The following is a 20063-nucleotide window of genomic DNA, read 5'->3' as shown; positions in this document are numbered from 1 at the left end:
CGGCTGCAAAACAACTTTTTAAATTACTTTTTTTTTTTTAAACATATGGGTGTTTGGCCTGCATGTATGGCTATGTACCAGTATAAGTCTGGTGCCCACAAAGGCCAGATAGGGAGTCTGAATCCCATGGAGCTGAAGTTACAGAAAGTTGTAGCACCATGCAAGTGCTAGGAATTGAACCCAGGCCCTCTGAAAGAGCAGCCAGCATTCTCAACTGCTGATCTATCCTCCAGCCCTCCAAAACTCATTCTTATAAAACAAATTGTGAAGTCTAAAAATCTACAAATATAGTCAGTGTAGCAGCACACACCTTTAGTACTAGCAGAAGCAGGCACATCTCTGTGTGCTTGAGGCCAGCCTGATCTACATAGAGTTCTAGACCAGTCAGGGCTACATAGACTCTATCTCAAAAACAAAAGAAACCAAAACACATGTCCACATTTATACACAATAGGTGTAGACAGGGCTGTGGAGACAGAAAGCAGTTCTAGTGAGGGACTCCTGGGGGTAGGGGTGTAAGAGGGGGTTATGGGTAACTTCCTGTGAATAATCTGTGGTGTGGGGAAGGGAGCTGTAAACAGCAAGTGAAGGAGAGCCTCCCAGAGAGCTCATCTGGCTGGGCTGGAAGCCTTCTGGCTCCAGTGGTTAGCCTAGTGTGAGAAATGCTGGACCTGGAAAAGCTTTACGAAGAGTTTGCCTGTGCCACAAACACAAGTGTAAGAGGAGTCCCTGGGGTCCCTGAACACTCTGCCAGAGGCTAAGCTTCCGCTGCTCTCCAGAACTGCAGTGAGTAGGGTACAGGAAGTGTCTATCCCCACAAGTTCACTACAAAGCATCTGCAAAAAAATAGAAAAGGCATGAGATGCCGGGAAAACCATGGCCCTGCTGACTCGGCTGCTCTCTGCATCTTCCCCGTCTTCTGGTTTGGCATCTGAGTTAGGGTCTTACCCAGCTTTAGGCTGGCCTCAGACCCATCCAGCACATACATAGCCAACCATGACCTTCAGCTTCTGATCCTGTCTACTCCCTAAGCTACCACACTCAGTTTATGTATTGCTATGGACCAAACCTAAGACTTCCTGCATGCTATAAAAGAGCTGCTTTACCACCCCCATTTTAAAAAGTGAAATTGTGCTTCTACTTAGCACCATTTTGAACATAATCTAGTCTTCACACCAATTCTTAATATTGTGTCAGACAGGTCTTATTCTCTCGGAAGAGGAGTGGAACACCTTGCAGAAGGGCCTACTGTATTTTCATACTGATGTTGACCATGGCAGTAGTAACAGGTCCTTCATGGTTATCCTCTCCACAAAGGCCAAGGGCTCCCAGCCAGTTTCTTGAGGGCACCTGTGTGAGACTAGAGGCACTGTGCTTTTAGTACAAGTGGCAATAGCCACAGCACAGGGAAGGCTCCTCCCACATTGGCTCTAGTGCACTCTCTCTACTGTCTTCTTTAACCTATTTCATAGACAGGAAAATGGAGATTTTGGAAGGCAAAACACCTGCCCAGTGTCATTTTTTATCAAGTAAGACATTGGCCCACTCTTCCTGGCTAAGCTCATTGCTCTATGGAATTTGCCCTCCTCCTGCCTGGGGTGTCATGCACAGGAGGTACCTGATATACATGGTGTTGAAGAAACCATTGCAGGTGTTCAGGGTCCCCATTCCTGGGTTCCCATTGTTTAGGTCGCCTCAGGGTCAGCAGACACTAACACCTGCCCTAGGCCAGCAGCCACCAAGACAGCTCTCCTGGTGAGGCCTGGATTCTTGGGCCAGGATGAGTGCCTATCCCACAGGAAGGTCCCAGCCCCCTAATGACCAGCTGGCTCTGTATACCACCCACACTCCTGGGAGAGAGGGGCACAGGGGTAGGGTGGGGAGGGCTGGCTGAATCAGACAGCTGACCTTCAGCAGGGAACTGCTTAAAGGTATCTTTCCTGACTCCAAGGCCTCATCCAAGGTAGCTGAAGACTGGAGAAGGGGATGGGAAAGATTTAGAACCTGAGGGAATGAGATATCCTGTCCTACTGCTCCAGGATACTGGTTGGGACAGATAGACAGCCAATTAGGATCAGGTCAGCTTCTGGCTGTGACTTCCATTCAACAGTACTTTTTTTCCTTTGATTTCTGGTGGAAAGTTGAGCCTGTCAGTTCATGGAATATATCCAGCCTCCTTTCAAAAGACAAGCTCAGCTGTGCTTCCCAGCAAAGTAGTAGTCAGGGTCCAAGATGCAGAAGGAAGCAGCCCAGGCTCTGAGCAGTAGGACCTGCTAGCTCTCTTAGGAAGGAGACATTCCAATTCATTCATGCTACCCACCTGCATCCCCCCCACCCCACATTTCAAAGCACATTCTGGGTTCTATGTGTAGCCCTTAGCTAGGCTCTGTGAGGATAATGAGCACATCCAAAGTATACCCCACCTCAAGTCAGAATGTGGGCTGAGAGGGAGGAAGATTGAAGCCCAGAGGAAGCCTAGGCCTGAGAGTGACTTGTGTAGAGGACTACTCCCTAATGGCAGGCATATTACTTCTGCAGTTTGAGCTGGTGTAACCTGCTACCCTCCTCCACCTCCTTGAGCCAGACCAGGTACTTCTTTAACACAGCAGTCCATAGCACACAGTGAGTAATAAACACAGAGGCACTCTCAACAAGAGACAGGGTGGGAGTGCGGAGAGATGGGTGTGGATCTGGGTGTGGTAAACCAGCAGTTTCAGGTGGATGTGGTGGCTTGGGTAGAGCCAGCAGGGAGCCCCTCCCACTTCCTGCCTCAGGGAGGGGCTAGAACTACCCTCCAGGGTAAGGTGCAGTACCCTCCAGCAGCCTAGGGAGCAAAAGGAGTGAGCACCCATACTGGGAGCAGCTCTCCATGCAAAGGCTGGGAACAGGGCCCAGTCCAGACTCCACTGTGCTGCCCATGGCATTCTTGGCTGGCTTTGAGATATGATGAGATAACTACCATAAATGTAACCATTGTGCCACTCCTGTGTGTGGCCAATGCTGTGAGGTAAAGCTGTAGCTCAGATGTCCCCGCTAGCTACTGCACAGTCTTTTCTTTTCTCTTTATAGCCCTGGCTGTCCTGGAGCTCACTTTGTAGACCAGGCTAGCCTCGAACTCAGAAATCTGCCTGCCTCAGCCTCCCAAGTGCTGGGATTGAAGGTGTGCACCACCACCGCCCGGCACACACAGTCTTTTCATCTTGCACAATAGAAACTCTGATCAGTAGTCACTAAGTGCCCACCCATATCCATGGACCCCATGGTTCTAAGTCTCTCTGTGATCACATAGCACAGGACACTGGAGTAACAGGCAGTTGTAAGTCACCTCATATGGGAACCAAATTCTGATCCTCTGGGAAAGGAGCAAGAACCTTAACCACTAGGTCATCTCTCCATCTTTTTTTTTTGTGAGACATGGTTTCACTATATAGTTCAGATTTGCCTCAACTCATCAATCCTCCTGCTTCAGTTTCCTAAATGCTGGTATAGGTACACAGCACTCACTCTGCTTCTTCCCTAAGGCTCAATATTACCCCCATGCCCATTTTAGACACGTGCATACAGGCTCAGATGGACTGCACACCCAGGCAGAGTGCATCCCAGACAATCCACACCCAGGGGCCATTCCAATGAGCAGACCTACCTGCCAGCTGTCTTGGATGTCCCTGGGTGTGAGGGGAGAGCAGCAGAAAGATGAGAGAGGTACATGGGAACAGGACCTTCCTCAGAAAGTGACCTGTAGGCTGTCTAGTTTCTCTGTCTGGAAGGGAGCAGAGACTGCAGGAAATGTGCCTATGTAGTGTAAAATATGGGTTAAGGACCTGAAATGCAAGTGACAGAACCCAGTTTTCTGCCCCTCCTTTGCATCCTACCCCAGACCATTCAACAGGGCTTGGGCCCTGGGGCCACTGTCATCACCACAGACTCTCCTTGTCCTGGCCATGACTCTTGCTGCTACAGAAGGAGAGATATTACCCCAGTTTCCTAACCCAGTCAGGACCAAGGCCCCGAGCTCTGCAGAGGAGCAACAGACTGGGGCCAGGCTGGCTCTTGCAGCTCTCTAGGAGAGTGAGGCAGGCAGGCGGCTTTCCCTTCCTGACACAGTGCCAGGTTCGAGGCCAGAGCCTGGGGATGGGAGTGAGAGGAAGGGAACAGAGCAGACACCCAACCCAGCGTATTAAGCTTTCCAGAACTTGCTACAGAAAGGAAAGTATGTGGCTGCAGTCACGGAGGAGATGAACAGAAAAAGAGACTCCAGGACACTAGGGTGAGAGATAAACTGGGTCCAGCACACAGTAGGTGGGCAAATGGCCAGTGGAATGGGAACTAGGAATGGAGAGGCTCTTTATGTGCTGTCAAGGAAAAGCTGGCCCAGAACACTAAAGGATATGAGGATGTACTCCTCTGCACCCACCATAGCGAGGATCTCCATGGATGAAAAGGAGGCAGAGACCTAAAATGGAAGCTTAGGTTTCAAATCAACATACACTTTCCTTTTGATTAGAAAATCATATAGAGGGCCTGGAAAGATGGCTCAGCGGTTAAGAGAACCCACTACTCTTCCAGAGGATCTGGGTTCAATTCCCATCACTCACAGGGTAGCTCACAACTGTCTGTAACTCCAGTTTCAGGGGATCTGACAACCTCACATAGACATACATGTAGTCAAAGTACCAATGCACATAAAATAAAAATAAATAAATCTTAAAAACAAAATTTTTTATGTAGCCCATGGTCATGGCTCAAAGGGCAAGCAAGTACTTAGCCAAGCCCTGTGTTCCATTATGAGCACCAAAAAAAAAAATCAGAGCATAAGATCCAAAATAAATTACAGCCTTAAAGAAGGAAAGGGAACAGCTGGCACTCAGGTGTGGAGATCAGGTGTTCCATGTAGCTCTGTGAAGTTCAAAAGGCAACAGGGAAATGGGTCAGGTTAGGTCTCTGCCCCAAGAGATGCAGAGTTTGGGGCTGGTGAGATGGCTCAGTGGGTAAGAGCACTGACTGCTCTTCCGAAGGTCCTGAGTTCAAATCCCAGCAACCACATGGTGGCTCACAACCACCCATAAATGAGATCTGATGCCCTCTTCTGGTGTGTCTGAAGACAGCTACAGTGTACTTATGTATAATAATAAATAAATCTTTGGGCCGCAGCGAGCAGGCACTGAGCAAGCAGGGCCGACAAGAGCAAGCAGAGGTCCTAAAAGTCAAGTCCCAACAACCATATGAAGATTATGGTGTGTACTCATATACATAAAAATAAATAAATAAATCTTAAAAAAAAAAAGAGAGAGAGCCAGGCGGTGGTGGTGCACACCTTTAATCCTAGCACTTGGAAGGCAGGGGCAGGCGGATTTCTGAGTTTGAGTTCCAGGACAGCCAGGGCTACACAGAGAAACCCTGTTTCAAAAAACCAAGACAGACAGACAGAGAGAGAGAGAGAGAGAGAGAGAGAGAGAGAGATGCAAAGTTTGGAGACTCCCCTAAACAGAGAACAAGGATGAAAAGGGGTGAAATATGCTAAGGGAAAGTGGAAGGAGCTGTGTTGCCACGCTATAGCCACTGCTTTTGTTTATTTGTAGGAAAGGGTTTCACATAATCCAAGTGGCCCTGCAAACTGCTAGGAAGCTGAGGATGACCTTCAACTCCTTATCCTCCTGCCTCCACTGCTCCAGTGCTGGACAACAGGCAGGTACCATTACACCCAGTTTACAGAGTACTGGGGATCAAGCCTAGGGCCTCATGCATGCCAGGCAAGCACTCCACCAACTGAGTCACATCCCCCAGCCCCATTTGTTCTTCTAGCAAAGATTAATCAATGCCCTCTAGAGACTATGTCCCAGACCTGGAGGGTGAATATCTCTCAAAATGATCACAAGTGGGCAGGAGATGCCTGAGGAAAGGGAAAAGACTGGGAATTCTGTATCACATGGACCATTTGGGGCTCATCCCTGGCCCCTGTGCAGTTTGGGGTGTGGAAGGTGGAATATGTGTTTCTCAAGCAGACTGAGCTGAGAAAACCAAGGTAGGCCAGTGCCTGTTCAAGCTGCGGCCAGACACAGCCCAGGAGTGTCCACACAGTGGGCATAAGAGCCTGCTGTGGGGAGAACATGAAATATCTGTTACACGATCAGAGGACAAAATACTATACAGCAAATAAAAGTGCATTTGTGTAAAAACACTTAACACAAGGACAGATTCAAAGTCTGCTAACTGTAACCCTGGTAACAAGAGACACCTGCCCTCGCTACTCTTTCTTACTCCAGGTTTACCTCTTTTTATTATAAGTGCATTATTTCAATAACTAAGGGGAAACAGTTCATTCTCATTAGATTCACTCATTTATTTGGAGAGGGATATGTATGGAAGTCAGAGGTCAACTGTAGGCTTTGGTCTCTCCTTCTACTATGTAGATGTGGGTCTTGAAGTCAGGTCAGCCTTGGCAACAGCACTGTGCCTGAGCCACCTTTGCTGCAGGCCCTGCAGTCCTCTTTTCTGTTGACTCATCTTTCTTTTCTTGAAAGACTTTCAGAGGTGACATTTTTATCCAACAGGCTGGGAATCTGAGAGGAAGATGGCACCTGCATGTTTGAGGAGGCTCTGGTACATGGAGTCTGTGACCCTCTGCCCTTCAGTAAGCACGTCTGAGTGTGCCACCACTGAGCTTTGTTGGCAGACATGTTAAGGTTGCGTCTCTCTGGTACTGAGAATTGAAACTCCCAGTCCGAGGTCTGTAACGTGCACTGACCTACCTCCCAGCCCGATGATTTCCAAGCTTTGCTTCAGCTTTTGTGTGTTTTTTTTAAAGATTTCTTTACTCTTATGTATATGAGTGCTCCGTCTTCATGCACACAGGAGGGAATTAGATTCCATTATAAATAAAGTTGAGCCACCATGTGAATGCTGGGAATTAAATTCTCTGCAAGAACAGCCAGCGTTTTTACCTGCTGAGCCATCTCTCCAGCCCCCTGGCTTCCTGGAATTTGTTGCTGTGACACTTGTGACACTTGAGACTGGCACAGCTTTGAGGTCCCACTCTTTCCCCCTGGAGCTGCAGAGGTAACACTGTCTGTCACATGTGACATTCCCAGATCACACACTTTGTCCATCTGTCCTTCTGTCAGATCTCTTGGACTCACATGGTGGAAGGAGAGGACGGAGCTCTGATGCAACCTTGACATATTCCTTCCTGGGTGCCTGAGCTACTTCATTATACAAAAGTCGCCCCAGGGACTGGTCCTCTCCCATCCTCACACTTGTGAGGGCCCAGTGAGCAGCAGAGGCTGCTGTATAGGTTACCATGGCAGTGAGCACTCCCTCTCCTTCCAACCTGTACACTCCCTGCCCCAAAACATCAACTCTGGATAGAATAGAAATGTATTCTATACAAGCCCCCTATACACACACACACACACACACACACACACACACACACACACACACAGAGACAGGAGCAGAAGGGTTAGACAGGCAACGCTGAGAGCCCCTGTTCTCCCCTACATGGCAGGAAGACAGACAGCAGAGGAAGAATAGGAAACAGATGAATTCAAATTCATCCCCAGCATAAAATACTCTTTTGGCCCAAGCACATAATTTAACTCAAACGTCTGTTTATAAACTCTGTAATAGGAATGCTCCCCGCTTCCCAAATCTGTATACAGTGACTGTCCCCAAGATACTAGCCTAAATAAGAAGCTGCTGACAGGGATGAGGAGTGTGGTCCCCAAAAGAAGCCAGTCAAGACAGGACTACTTACTGCTGCAGGGTGACACCAACAACAGTACTAAGGAGTCAAATCCAAAGGGAAGCGAGTCCCCGGGAGTGGGCTGCGGGATGGGGACAAAGTTTTTACTTGCAAGATGAATCTTTCTCAGATAGAGGAGGTGACTACTGTACAGGGAGGAATACATCCACCACCCGTGCCATCCAGCAACCTTGACCTGAGGCACCAGTCTGGCACCCAAACACAGTGAGAACAAGGATCTTACGCTTCATGTGGAGCATACAATAAAAACAAGTATGAGCCCACTCTTTATTTTTGTGCCTTCTCAACTTCAGGTCTACTTTTCTTAAGCCTTTAAAATTTTACGTTTATTACTAACTTTTTTTTTTTTTTTTAAGAAAGGCAAGAGGTGGGCTGGTGAGGTGGCTCAGTGGGTAAGAGCACTGACTGCTTTACCAAAGGTCCTGAGTTCAAATCCCAGCAACCACATGGTGGCTTACAACCATCCTTAATGAGATCTGACACCCTCTTCTGGTGTATCTGAAGACAGCTGCAGTGTACTTACATATAACAATAAATAAATAAATCTTTAAAAAAAAAAAAGAAAGAAAGAAAGAAAGACAAGAGGCAAGTGTGGTGGAGCATGTGTTTGATCCCAGCACTCAGGGGGCAGAATCTGAGTTTAAGGTTAGTCTGGTCTACAAACTGAGTTTCAGGACAACCAGAGCTACACAGAGAAACCCTGTCTTGAAAAACAAAAGAAAAGAGGAAGACAGAAAGGCAAGGGAACAGAGTTTATTTAAAAAACAAAAACAAAAATTCTCTGCAGCTAAAAGATGACTGGAAAGTGAGCTGCCCGATCTTTCTAGCTGTCCTGAATGACTTCCCTTTCCTCAGGGTGTGCGTGTGCACCTGTGCACATGCGGGAACACACACCACAGAGCAAGCGCAGCTCCGAGAACAGCCTGAGGGAGAGTCAGCTCTCTCCTTCCAGCAGGCAGCAACTGAGGAATGAGCTCAGGTTGTCAGGCTTAGCGGTGCCTTCCCTCACTGGCCCATCTTGTTCACCTGCCATCTACAGACCTATCACTACAGCAGCCATCTCAGCTGCGGCTCCAGACCCCTTGAGATCAAAAGACCTTTTACATGGGTCAAATATCAGATATCCTACATACCACGAATTTATGTTACGATTTGCAACAATAGCAAAATCATAGTTATGAGGCAGCAACAAGTACTCTTATGGCTGGGGGCCAGCATAGCTGTGTTAAAAGGACGACAACATTGGGCTGGCGAGATGGCTCAGCGGTTAAGAGCACTGACTGCTCTTCCAAAGGTCCTGAGTTCATGGTGGCTCACAACCATCTGTAATGAGATCTGATGCCCTCTTCTGGTGTATCTGAAGACAGCTACAGTGTACTTACATATAACAATAAATAAATCTTTTTTTTTAAAGATTTATTTATTTATTCTCAGGACCTTCGGAAGAGCAGTTAGTGCTCTTAACCACTGAGCCATCTCTCCAGCCCCAAATAAATCTTAAAAAAAAAAAAAAAAAAAAAAAGCCGGGCGGTGGTGGCGCACGCCTTTAATCCCAGCACTTGGGAGGCAGAGGCAGGTGGATTTCTGAGTTCGAGGCCAGCCTGGTCTACAAAGTGAGTTCCAGGACAGCCAGGGCTACTCAGAGAAACCCTGTCTTGAAAAACCAAAAAAAAAAGAAAAGAAAAGAAAAAAAGGACAGCAACATTAGGAAGGTCGAGGACCACAGCACCACAGCAGACTGACCAACTGCAGGAGCTGTGGCGCCTACCATAAACCTCTTCTTATCTGAAAACAGTCCATCAGTTTAAAAAACAAAACAAAGTAAAACAAAAACCCTCCTTACTGCATGTTATAGAAACACATATAAACTCAAGGAGATTAAGTCAGAGGGGTAGATAAGGTAAAATCTTGCAATTTACATATCACGTGCTTTTAAATAGGAAACACATAAGACAAAGCCTGCTGGGGACTATAACTGAACCACCCAGGAGCAGGTGCTCCTCTGTGAGGAAAGCTCTGCATGTGCTCCCCCGCCTCCTGTAACACACCACAGCCACAGTAACTCTAATCTAAGGAGGCAACACACAGGGCAGAAAGAGCTTGGAGAGCAGAGTGCCATTCCACCATGTCCCCTCTGCTATCTCAACTGTAAGGTGGGACTGTGGCTATTCAGAGTGCCACTGTAGGAACTGAAGACAGGTGCTACACCTATTTGAAACCTAGCATGGCCCAGAACCCAACCTGCCACCCCAAAAGACCCTCCCATAGTTCTGTTGTTTCTGTGTAGGAGGGTACCTACAGTACCTTTCTGCTTCCAGGGCTCAGGCAAGGCCACGAGAGCCAGTCCTCAGGCATCGCGTCTCATCTCTAGGGCCGCCCTTTTCCATCCCCTCCCCTTAAACCTCTTCTCTTTCCTCAAGAGGAGTCTATGTTGCTCAGGTTGCTCTGAAGCCCTGATAGAGACAATCCTCCAGCCTCAGCTACCTGAGCGGCTGGAACTATAGTAGTGTGCACTGCTCCTAATTTCCTGTTGATGCTTCTTAAAAAAAAAAAAAAAAGATTTATTTACTGTATTTATATAAATACACTGTAGCTGTCTTCAGACACACCAGAAGAGGGCATCAGATCCTATTACAGATGGTTGTAAGCCACCATGTGGTTGCTGGGAATTGAACTCAGGACCTCAGGAAGAGCAGTCAGTGCTCTTCACCACTGAGCCCCTGTTGATGCTTCCTAAACAAAGACACACACACACCCTCAGAGAGATTACATGCTACCTCTACCATCTGGAGAAAAACCACCAAAGCATGCATGCCCAGAGACTCAGGCAGCTCCTCCACCTGGCTCTTAGAGGCTACAAACCCTCTAAGCTGCAGAGCATGCAGAGCACAAAGAGCCCTTTGTTGAAGCACAAACAGAACCTAAGGAAAAACTTTCCTGCAGGCAGAGGAAGGCTGTCACTCTAAAATGCTTTGAGGGGAGGGGGCTAGTCCTTAGAGGCCCAGTGAGATACTGAGTGTCTCAGGCCTATGAATGTGCCCCAGGGTTTATGCTTCCTCACCTACTAGGCCAAGAGGTGGGAGGTCTCACCCTCATCTGGTACGCAGCCCCATATCCTGGCCGGACTGCTAAACCCAGCTGGAATGAGTAAGAGACTGTGGGCTTGGGGCTTACCCTGCACAGGAGGGCACTCCCTCACCTCGTGGGACACAGCTTAGGGGAGACAGCAGGCTGGAGCAGGAGGGTTAAAGTAGCTGAACTGCTCTGGCACTAGGGCAGGGCTTCCCAAACAGGTCTGTCCTCTGCAAACCCACAGGGGTGTGGCTTTGTCCTGGTAAAAGGTGACAGGCAAGGGCCACCTCCTGGACTACCCCCACTAGTCACTGCAATCTCTATACAGCATAGCCGTTGAAGTTTAGAGCCCGCCACTGCCTTTGCTATGTGCCCAGCACTTCTTGCCCCTCAGCTTCCAACACCATGGCAAACCACTTGGTGGCTCCCAACCTCACCAGTGACTGACTTGGAAAAAGAATTCCATCTCATCTGTAAAACAGCTGTAATGTTTGTTTCTTTTGGAAGGTTGCAGGGGAGACCAAATGAAGCGGTCCCCAAAAAGCCTTTCAATCATTTCTATGCAGTAAAAATGTTTACTATAGTTATTATTAGGGGTTGTTTGAGATGTTGCGCAGGATGGCTGCCTTTGTAAACTCATGAACTCCTCCTGTCCAGCTCCAAAGCAGCCTGGACTTCAGGCACATACCTGCTCTCAGAACACGAGGGCTGAAAGCTCTTTTCAATGTGAAGAGTTTGAGGTCCAGAGAGTTCATGAACTGACTTGATATTACAGGACCTGGTGGCACTGGACCTAGATGTGACTAGCCACTGTGCCAAGCAGTTCCTAAAACAACAGGACTCCTCAGACTTGCTGTCTCCACAGGCCTTTCAAGGTGCTTCTTAGGAAGGGCCTCCTTCTGACCAGGCATGAACAGAAATGAGGTCTTTGTAAGCAGGCCATACTCAGGAGCCTCTAGTATATTTCAGGTGTTAAGGAAACTAGAGCCCAATTTTGGGTCTGCATCCCTGGAAACAAATTAGCCTTGAAGACTGGTCGTGACCTGCTGTGAGCAACTGCTGTGTCTTCTGAGACTGGTTAAGAAATGTAGGTGTGCTGGGCGGTGGTGGCACACGCCTTTAATCCCAGCACTTGGGAGGCAGTTGCAGGCGGATTTCTGAGTTTGAGGCCAGCCTGGTTTACAGAGTGAGTTCCAGGACAGTCAGGGCTACACAGAGAAACCCTGTCTCGAAAAACATTAAAAAAAAGAAAAGAAAAAAGAAAAAAGAAATGTAAGTGTAAACACCCTGGACAGGCTACAGACACATTTGCTGTGGGACCAGGGGACCGCCTGAGCTGCTAGGCACACATTTGTCATGCTGACTGTCAGAGAGGGCACAGGTTTGGCAGATGTGCCTCTGAGGTGGGGGTGGCATGTGACCATGGAATTTTATAGCCACTTTTACTCTAGAGGGACTGTGAGGCTGTAATGCACCAAGCAATTTAATTTTGAGATTTCAAGCCCTCAAGAGACTGAAAAAAACTTACTAGGAGAGTCCAGGACATCTGCAGTGAGGTCACAGCCTTCCAGAACCTCAGTCCCATGAATCTTTCACCAGAGAAGGTAAAGCCCATCACACACACCACACACACACACACACACACACACACACACACACACACAAAGACACACATACACAAAGACAGACAAACACACACACATACAAACAGACACACACACAGAGACAGAGACAGACAAACAAAAACAAACAAACAAAAAAATCCACCCTAGTTCTGGAGGAAGCTCCACTGTACCCCCTACTGTCTTTATTCACTAAAGGCTGAAGCTAAGAGTGGCTTTCTGGTCAGTATCCCAGTATAGTGTGCAGAACACCAACTTGACCATATAGGGAGCTTCTGCCACATGTAGACTACTGGGCCCGGTCCTCCAGGACCAACTTCAGGTCTGGGGCCAGGGTCAGTGGGCACCACATTATAAATACTCTGAAAGCTTTCTCAAAGTAAAGAGATAGAGAAGAGCTGAAAGGGTTGAGTAGATGGAGCATAAGTCACCAAGTCACTTGCTGCAGTTTCAGGCCTGGTGTGTGTGGCCACTTACAACTTGAGGCAAGTGATCACATCTTCTAAGCCTTGGTCTTTGTTTGTCTGATAGCAAAAGGACACCACACACACGGCTGAGGTGGAAGTGAACGAGGTGACCTAACGGCTTCTTAGCACCAAGGATGTTCATGGAGGATAAAGCGTTGGAAGGAGGGGAAGGAGAAGGGCTCAAGCCATCAGCTACTCAGGGGCCAGCTCACATCTCCGAGGAGCAGTGAGACTGCAAGGGAAGGACAGAAGAGGAAATGGAGTGAAGGCCGGGAGAGCCTAGTAGAGTCATGCAGTCAATGGGCACCAGGAGCTCAGCAAGAACGCAGATCCTGCCAGACAACACTCCACAGACTCCAGCTGTCAGGCTTGGCATGCCTCACTATAAAACCCTTGTTGATGCTGGGCTTAGAGGTGCTTACCTGCAATCCCAGCACTTGGGAGGGAGAAGCAGGAGCAGTAGGAGTTCAAGGCCAGCCTGGGCTGTATGAGATCCCATTTTTTAAAAAAATGCTGATACAAGGCTAGAGGGATAGCTCAGTGGTTAAGAGCATTGACTGCTCTTCCAGCAGTCCTGAGTTTAATTCCCCGCACCACATGTTGGCTCACAACCATCTGTAATGGGATCCAATGCCCTCTTCTGGTGAATTGAAGACAGCTACAGTGTACTCATATACATAAAATAACTAAATAAACTGGGCAGTGGTGGTACATGCCTTTAATCCCAGCACTTGGGAGGCAGAGGTAGGTGGATTTCTGAGTTCGAGGCCAGCCTGGTCTACAGAGTGAGTTCCAGGACAGCCAGGGCTATACAGAGAAACACTGTCTCCAAAAACCAAAAATAAATAAATAAATCTTTAAAAAAACCTGCTGGTATTTCATTGTGCCTATCAGTAGCTCTATAGACTCAAAACAACTGGGAAGCCCTTTTTCTTGTCTTCCAACCCATGAGATTTCTGTCTGAAACTGTCTACGACCAATACAAAACTGACCTGGAGGTACTGTAAGGACAGTCACGGGACAGACTCAGGCATATACAACAATCCAATTCACTCAAATGTTACATTTCTCCCTGAGCTGCACCTGGGCCTAGCTCAGCAGATAGCAGAGGTCAGAGTTGGCAGGCCATACCTCAAACCAGCAGGGTGGACTCTCTGTGAGGGCAGAGAAGGAATTCCCATCTCACACAGGCACTGGCTTCCTCTGGCTTCCTGTTCTCCACTGCCCAGAAAGGCAGGCTTCAGCTCAAGCCTCCTCTCCCAAGGGACAGAGTTCCTCAACAACCAACAGGAAGCTCCCACAGGGCAGAGCAGTCACTGCTGACCTTGTTCCCATAAACAAAAGAGTATGACAGCACCACACACCAGGCATTTCCCACCTCCCTCTCTGGTGTCAATGCCCACATGCCAGAAAGGCCCAGCAGGGTGCCAGGGGGGCTGCAACAGGAATGTGCCTTCTGTCTGCCAGCCTCAGCAACCTGGCTGACAGCAGGCTGTCCTGGGTAAGGGCTCTACACACTGGTTGCCCTTCCAAGAAACAGGAGAACTAAAAAGCAGGTAGCCCCAAAGTGACCTGACTCTCCTGAAGTAGGCGTCATAGAGAAGATGTGAAAATCTAAACAATATGAAGGGGCACATCTGTATTTCTAGCCCTCCAGAGGCTGAGGTAAAAGGATCAAAAGTTCGAAACCAGGGCTGAAGAGATGGCTCAGGAGTTAGAAACATTTATTGCTCTTGGAGAAGACCCAAGTTCAATTCCCAACAGCTCACAATTGTCTCTAATTCCACTTCAAGGGAATCTAAGGCTATCTTCTGACCTTCAAGGATACCAGGCACACCCATGATGCACAGACATACATGCAGGCAAAAACATTCATCATTCATACACATAATGAAATAAAACTAGAGAAGAGGGGCTGGAGAGATGGCTCAGTAGTTAAAGAGCACTGTCTGCTCTTCCAGAGGACCTGGGGTTCAATACCCAGCAACCACACGGCAGTTCGCAACCATCTGTCTGTAACTCCTGTTCTAGGGGATCTAACATCCTCACATAGACATGCATGCAGTTAAATCACCAATGTACATAAAATAAAGATAAATAATTTTAAAAAACTAGAGAAGAGCCGGGCGGTGGTGGCGCATGCCTTTAATCCCAGCACTTGGGAGGCAGAGGCAGGTGGATTTCTGAGTTCGAAGTCAGTCTGGTCTACAGAGTGAGTTCCAGGACAGCCAGGGCTACACAGAGAAACCCTGTCTCGAAAAAACCAAAAAAAAAAAAAAAAAAAAAAAAAAAAAAAAAAAAAAACCTAGAGAAGAAAAAGAAGTTGTAGTAGTAATTGTAGTTGTTGTTTGAGGCTAGTCCAGGAATAGGCAGCCACTACATAGATTTTGAAAGGAATAGCCGCCACCCCAACTACACGAGACCTTGCCTCAAAAAGCAGAGAAAAGGCAAACTATACAAAGTATAAAGGAACATATCTCAAGAGATCCATATGTGACCACATCAGTGTGAAGGCTGCTCCCACTCATCATGCTCAGGAACACTTTTTTTTTTCCTCTCTCTCAAGACAGGGTTTCTCTGTGTAGTCCTGGATGTCCTGGATCTCACTCTGTAGACCAGGCTTGCCTCGAACTCAGAAATCTGCCTGCCTCTGCCTCCCAAGTGCTGGGTTAAAGCATGAGCCACTGCCTGGCTCAGGAACACTTTCAAGGCTCTGACAAGTCCCACAACAGCCACAGAGTTCTTCAGTGACCAAAGGAACATTTCTTGGGAAATGTATCACAGGCAGCATTTCTAGCTATGCACACCAATGAGATCTGCAGGGAGGTATGGGTGGTGGTAACAGTTGCATAGCCCTCTCTTTAGAACCTTTTTGAGAACTGGTGTGGAGAAGGCACTAAGCAGAGTGTGTCTCAGAAAGTACTCTTTTGCCTAGAGCTGGCTTGTGCTGACACTGCTGTGCAATCTGCAGAACACTCTGTGAAAGGATTGCAGGATCATTTGCCAAAGCTTGAGCAGTGGTCTCTGTCTAGTGCTGATCCATATACACGCTGAAGCAACTTGCTAAACCCACCACGAAGGAAGCTGAGGCTATGGATTGAACTTAGCTACAGTAACTCTCTGGGTCTGGTCCTCTGTTCTTGCCTCAGTCCCCCAACCTCCATCTCTGCCTCAGCTTTTCCTGAAGGAATGCAAGACGCCCCAGCATTGCCCCAGAATGGTGGTGTGCGCCTATTCCCAGGACTGAGAGACTGAAGCAGGAAGGTAGAATGCTTGTCTATCTAACACATGTGAGGTTCGGGGCTCAACCTTCACTACTGAAATAGAATCCAAAACACCAAAGCAGAGGGAGAAAGCACCACTCTGATGGCCTAGAGCCTTTGCAGGTCAAAGGACTATGAAAATGGAGGTGCGACCATGCTATCTGCCCGGGAGAGCAGTGCAGATATCTGGGGAGAGCTTACCCTGAGATGGCTCTGCTATCTTTGTGTTGGCTGTTGGTGCTGAGGCTGGTCCCTGTCTGGATGCACAGGGTCCTGACATTCCTTTTGCTCCATGGACGCTGCTGCTGCCCTATGAGAAAGTAAGAGCTACAGTCAATAGGCATGTTTGTGGCTCTCAAAGATACTTATATTGTTCACAGAGTTTCTTTAGAGAGCATGGAAATAAGTGACAGAGCCTACACAGGGCTCTAGAGCAAAGAGCTACCAAAAGGGTACCTGCCCCATAGATCCTGGTTCTCCAGAGAGTCCCCAAGGCAGTTTTTTCAATCTGGAGGCAAGGCTCTGCTAGGGACTCAGGCTCAGCCCTAAAGTCAGACCAAAGGGGTTAGTACAGTTTCTTAGAAGAACAGGTATCTGGTGACCCCTGGGTGTGAGGAGGAGATGGATCCAGGCAGGAGAGACGAGGTGGGCAGGATGCTACAAGCTACTCTTTGGTCACAGCTAGTCCTGGATGTGGGAGATGTTGAGAGAGGAATGGCAAGGGCTGAGCCAGGCCAGGCAGGGACTTTCACTGAAACACAAGGACATACTCTCCACAGTGAGCAAGTGCTCAACTACCAACAGGCACCGTGCTCTGCACTGCTTACCAAAGACAAGGTGGCTGTGTGAGAGACAAATGTGGGCACCACTCCAGACTTGGAAGACAGCAACAGACGCCTGAGATGGGAGTGTGGCCCAGCTAGGAGGGAGTTAGAGAGTTATAGCAGTGGTTAACCAGGAAGGAAGCAGCAGACAGCAGGACCTGGGAGGTGGGGCGTCTAGGAGGGGCTGGGAAGCACTGTCACACTTGTGGAAATGTAGGCTCTGGTAAAGGATGGAGGGCAAACTCAGTCCCCCAAGCCACAGGAAGGCAGGCTGTATGTGACCCTGCAGCAAAGCACCTGGAGTCAGCCTCAGCCCCACCCTCTGTCTCAGACAGGACTGGAACACTGTGGGGCTAGAGAGCAGCCTGCCCATTTCACAGCATGGCTGAAGTGGGACTCTGGACTCACTGACTCTTCTAGTCCCTTCTTGAAGGACATGTACCCTGGACAGCCTGCTCAATAACTCAAGACTCTCTCCTCTGGGTTGCTTCAGGACCACAATGGTCTACATTTATTTAATGTCTGCATTTATTCCTCCCCAGTTATCAGGAGGTCAGCCTGCGCTTCAATGTCTCTGTGTAAGAACCTGGAATCATCTACAGTCTCAGGATAGTGACCTGCGAAGAGGCTGGTTCCAGGTAGCAAGGTGGGGTTCTGCCCTGTTAGGATGACCCTCAGAAGCCCAAGCCCTGCACAGAGGCCATTCAAATTCATAAGGAAACTCCATCCAAGCGGATGTGCCTGCCTTAGGTATGGAGAACAAGTGCTGAGGCTGACGCCTGGGGGTTTGAGGTGTTGTCAATTGCTTCTCTGGTCCCTGCTCTGTACACCATCCCCAGGAAGGCTCCGGGAAGCTGTCCTCCAGCACTGCTTACCTGTCCTTGCCTGCCCATGACAGCTGGAGCAGAGCCCGACCTTCGTCAAGGAAAAACAGCAGTATGAACGGCCTAGCCCATGGGCGCCACCCTGGGCCTCTGAATACACCCCCTACCCTCAACAGTCAACCTACTCTTCCTGCACTGTCTGTCTGTGGGCCAGTGTGTCTGCTACAGAAGGCATAATACAGATGGCAGACTTAAAGGGACCACTGACACACTTGCAAGGCAGGAAAAGACCTTGTAGCCTCTGGCTACTCAATTCTGTCTCCAAAATTCAGCACACAGTGTCCCCAGTCCTCACACACACTCTCTCCCCTCCACACTTCATCCTTAAAGCTGTCCTAGCTGGTGAAGGAGAAGAGGAGGCTGTATAAGTGTGGCTGTCCTAGAACTACCACTATGTCAGCCCAGTTTCCATCAGGAAAAAGCTAATGCTCACTCAATGTGTCCTTCCAAAAAAAGACAGCAATTGTATCAAGCAGAACCAGCCCATCTTGATTCACTCCAATCCGGTGCAAGGCAGGTTCAGGAACCCAGGTCTCAGAGGTTAGAGACTCACGTCTGTACCAAGCACTCAGGTGAACCTCTGAGGGCTTGAGGCCAGCCAGCCTGGTTTACATGGAGAGTTCGAGGGCAGTCAAGGCTACATAGTTGAGACTGTCTCAAAAAACAACCCTCCACCCCCTGACACCGTCATCCTGGACTCTCTGCTGTTCCTTCGACTTGGGAAGTTCTTTGCTGACCTCCAGCTCACCAACAACATCCTGTACTTGTCACTCCTGCCCTAGAGATGCACAAGACAGGGACAGAACCAAACAGACTCTCAAATCAGGAGTCGGTCGTTCGGGGAGCCCCAGCCTGAGGACCCTAAAGTCTGTGCTCACGTCCCCATAGAAGGAGACAGTCAGGAGTTCGGGAAGAGGGAGTGGTCTAAGGAAAGAAGCCGGCGGCGGGAAGCCACGGCCAAGAACTGAAAAGAGCTAGTGGGGGAGCTGTCAAGAGAATCCCCGGGTGGAACCACTGGGAAAGGGGCGCGGATCTGCGGGGACCGGCGCGGCGAGCGCGGCCCGGGGACCGCGGCGGAAACTCGCATGAGAGTCGCGCGCGGAGGACAGGGTGCCCGGGAGGGGGCTCGCGCGCCGCTGCACGGCCTGGAGGGTGGAGTCCGGAGTCGGCGCCCGCCCGCGAGAGGCAGGGCGGAGCAGAGCCCAGCTCAGGGCCAGGGTGGCCGGCGGCCCCGGGGCAGTGAGAGGGGGCGGAGCGCGCGTCTACTGGGCTCCGTGAGGTGACAGCGCGCGTCTCATCCTCCACGCGACCCACTCACCTGGGCTCGCAGCTCGCAGCCGCCCGGCAGGCAGCCCTAGCCCTCCGCCACCCAGTCCGGCCGCCGGCCGCCTCGCTCCTCCAGCGCCTCCTTTTGTTTGTCCCTCACTGCACCACTCTGCCTCCCCCGCCCCGGAAGTGACGTCACGGCCGGACGCACCCGCGGCATCCTGGCAGTCGCCATGTCTGTTGAGGGGAGAGCTTCAGGCCGCTTCACTCTACTCCCCTCCACGCGCCTGCGCCAAGACACTTCGGGGCGGAAGTAACGGAGCAGAGTTCAGCCCCTTTAAAGCGACAGGGATGCTTGCAACTTAAAGGGATGCGTTACTCCAGCAAGAGCCGCGAAGTGACCCGAGCCGACGCAAGGATCCGCTCACCTCTTTCGTTCGGATTCCGATCGCCATTGGGCCAGCGTCCTTTTTATTCCTTTAGTGCTGCTCCTTAGTTGACTAGCTGCCCAGATGATGCAGGTACCCGCAAATGTAACTGACCCGCTGATAACCGACGGCGCGCTCCGACACGTCTGGCTTGCGACGGTTGTCCCTGAAAAGTCGCATAATTCCGTGTTAACTGAATGGCTTCGCCGCCGCCGCTGAAATAAATACAGTAAACTGAATTTGAAGGCTTATTTGGGGATGAGTTGCTCCCGAGCGAGTTTACAGTCTCACACTTGGAGGTCTTTGAAGTCGCCCGACTGGCCAGGGTTAGGAGCTTTTTCTAGGAGAGAGGAGGGGCCGTGCGGTGCTAGATAAGGTATTGGGAGTTTTGCCTAAGATTGAGAGTCCAGTAGGTGTGTCCTGAGTCCAGTGATCACTTTGGAACTAAGTATACGCTTTATCCAGTATTTCGCCC

At 49.4% G+C, this 20063-nt stretch overlaps 1 protein-coding gene across 3 annotated transcripts in view; it reads right to left on the bottom strand.

Annotated features, from left to right (window-relative positions):
- The window catches only part of Lrrc8a (leucine rich repeat containing 8 VRAC subunit A), a 28045-nt gene extending 8236 nt beyond the window's left edge, over positions 1-19809 (bottom strand). The window contains exons 1-2 of one of the 3 annotated variants that reach the window (XM_031369670.1): positions 19589-19809; positions 16388-16496 (exon numbers count right to left, since the gene is read on the bottom strand). The gene's annotated coding sequence lies outside the window, so the exon portion shown is untranslated. Of the gene's footprint in view, positions 1-3643; positions 3762-16387; positions 16497-19212; positions 19358-19588 lie in introns of those variants that run through there. The other 2 variants (XM_031369669.1, XM_031369671.1) reach the window with 2 other exon arrangements.
- Positions 19810-20063: the final 254 nt, after the last annotated feature.

The sequence above is a fragment of the Mastomys coucha genome, unplaced genomic scaffold (assembly GCF_008632895.1).
Source record: "Mastomys coucha isolate ucsf_1 unplaced genomic scaffold, UCSF_Mcou_1 pScaffold15, whole genome shotgun sequence".
NCBI lineage: Eukaryota > Metazoa > Chordata > Mammalia > Rodentia > Muridae > Mastomys > Mastomys coucha.
The sequence above is the reverse complement of the archived record's forward strand: the minus strand, read 5'-3'. Positions and strand labels throughout refer to the sequence as shown.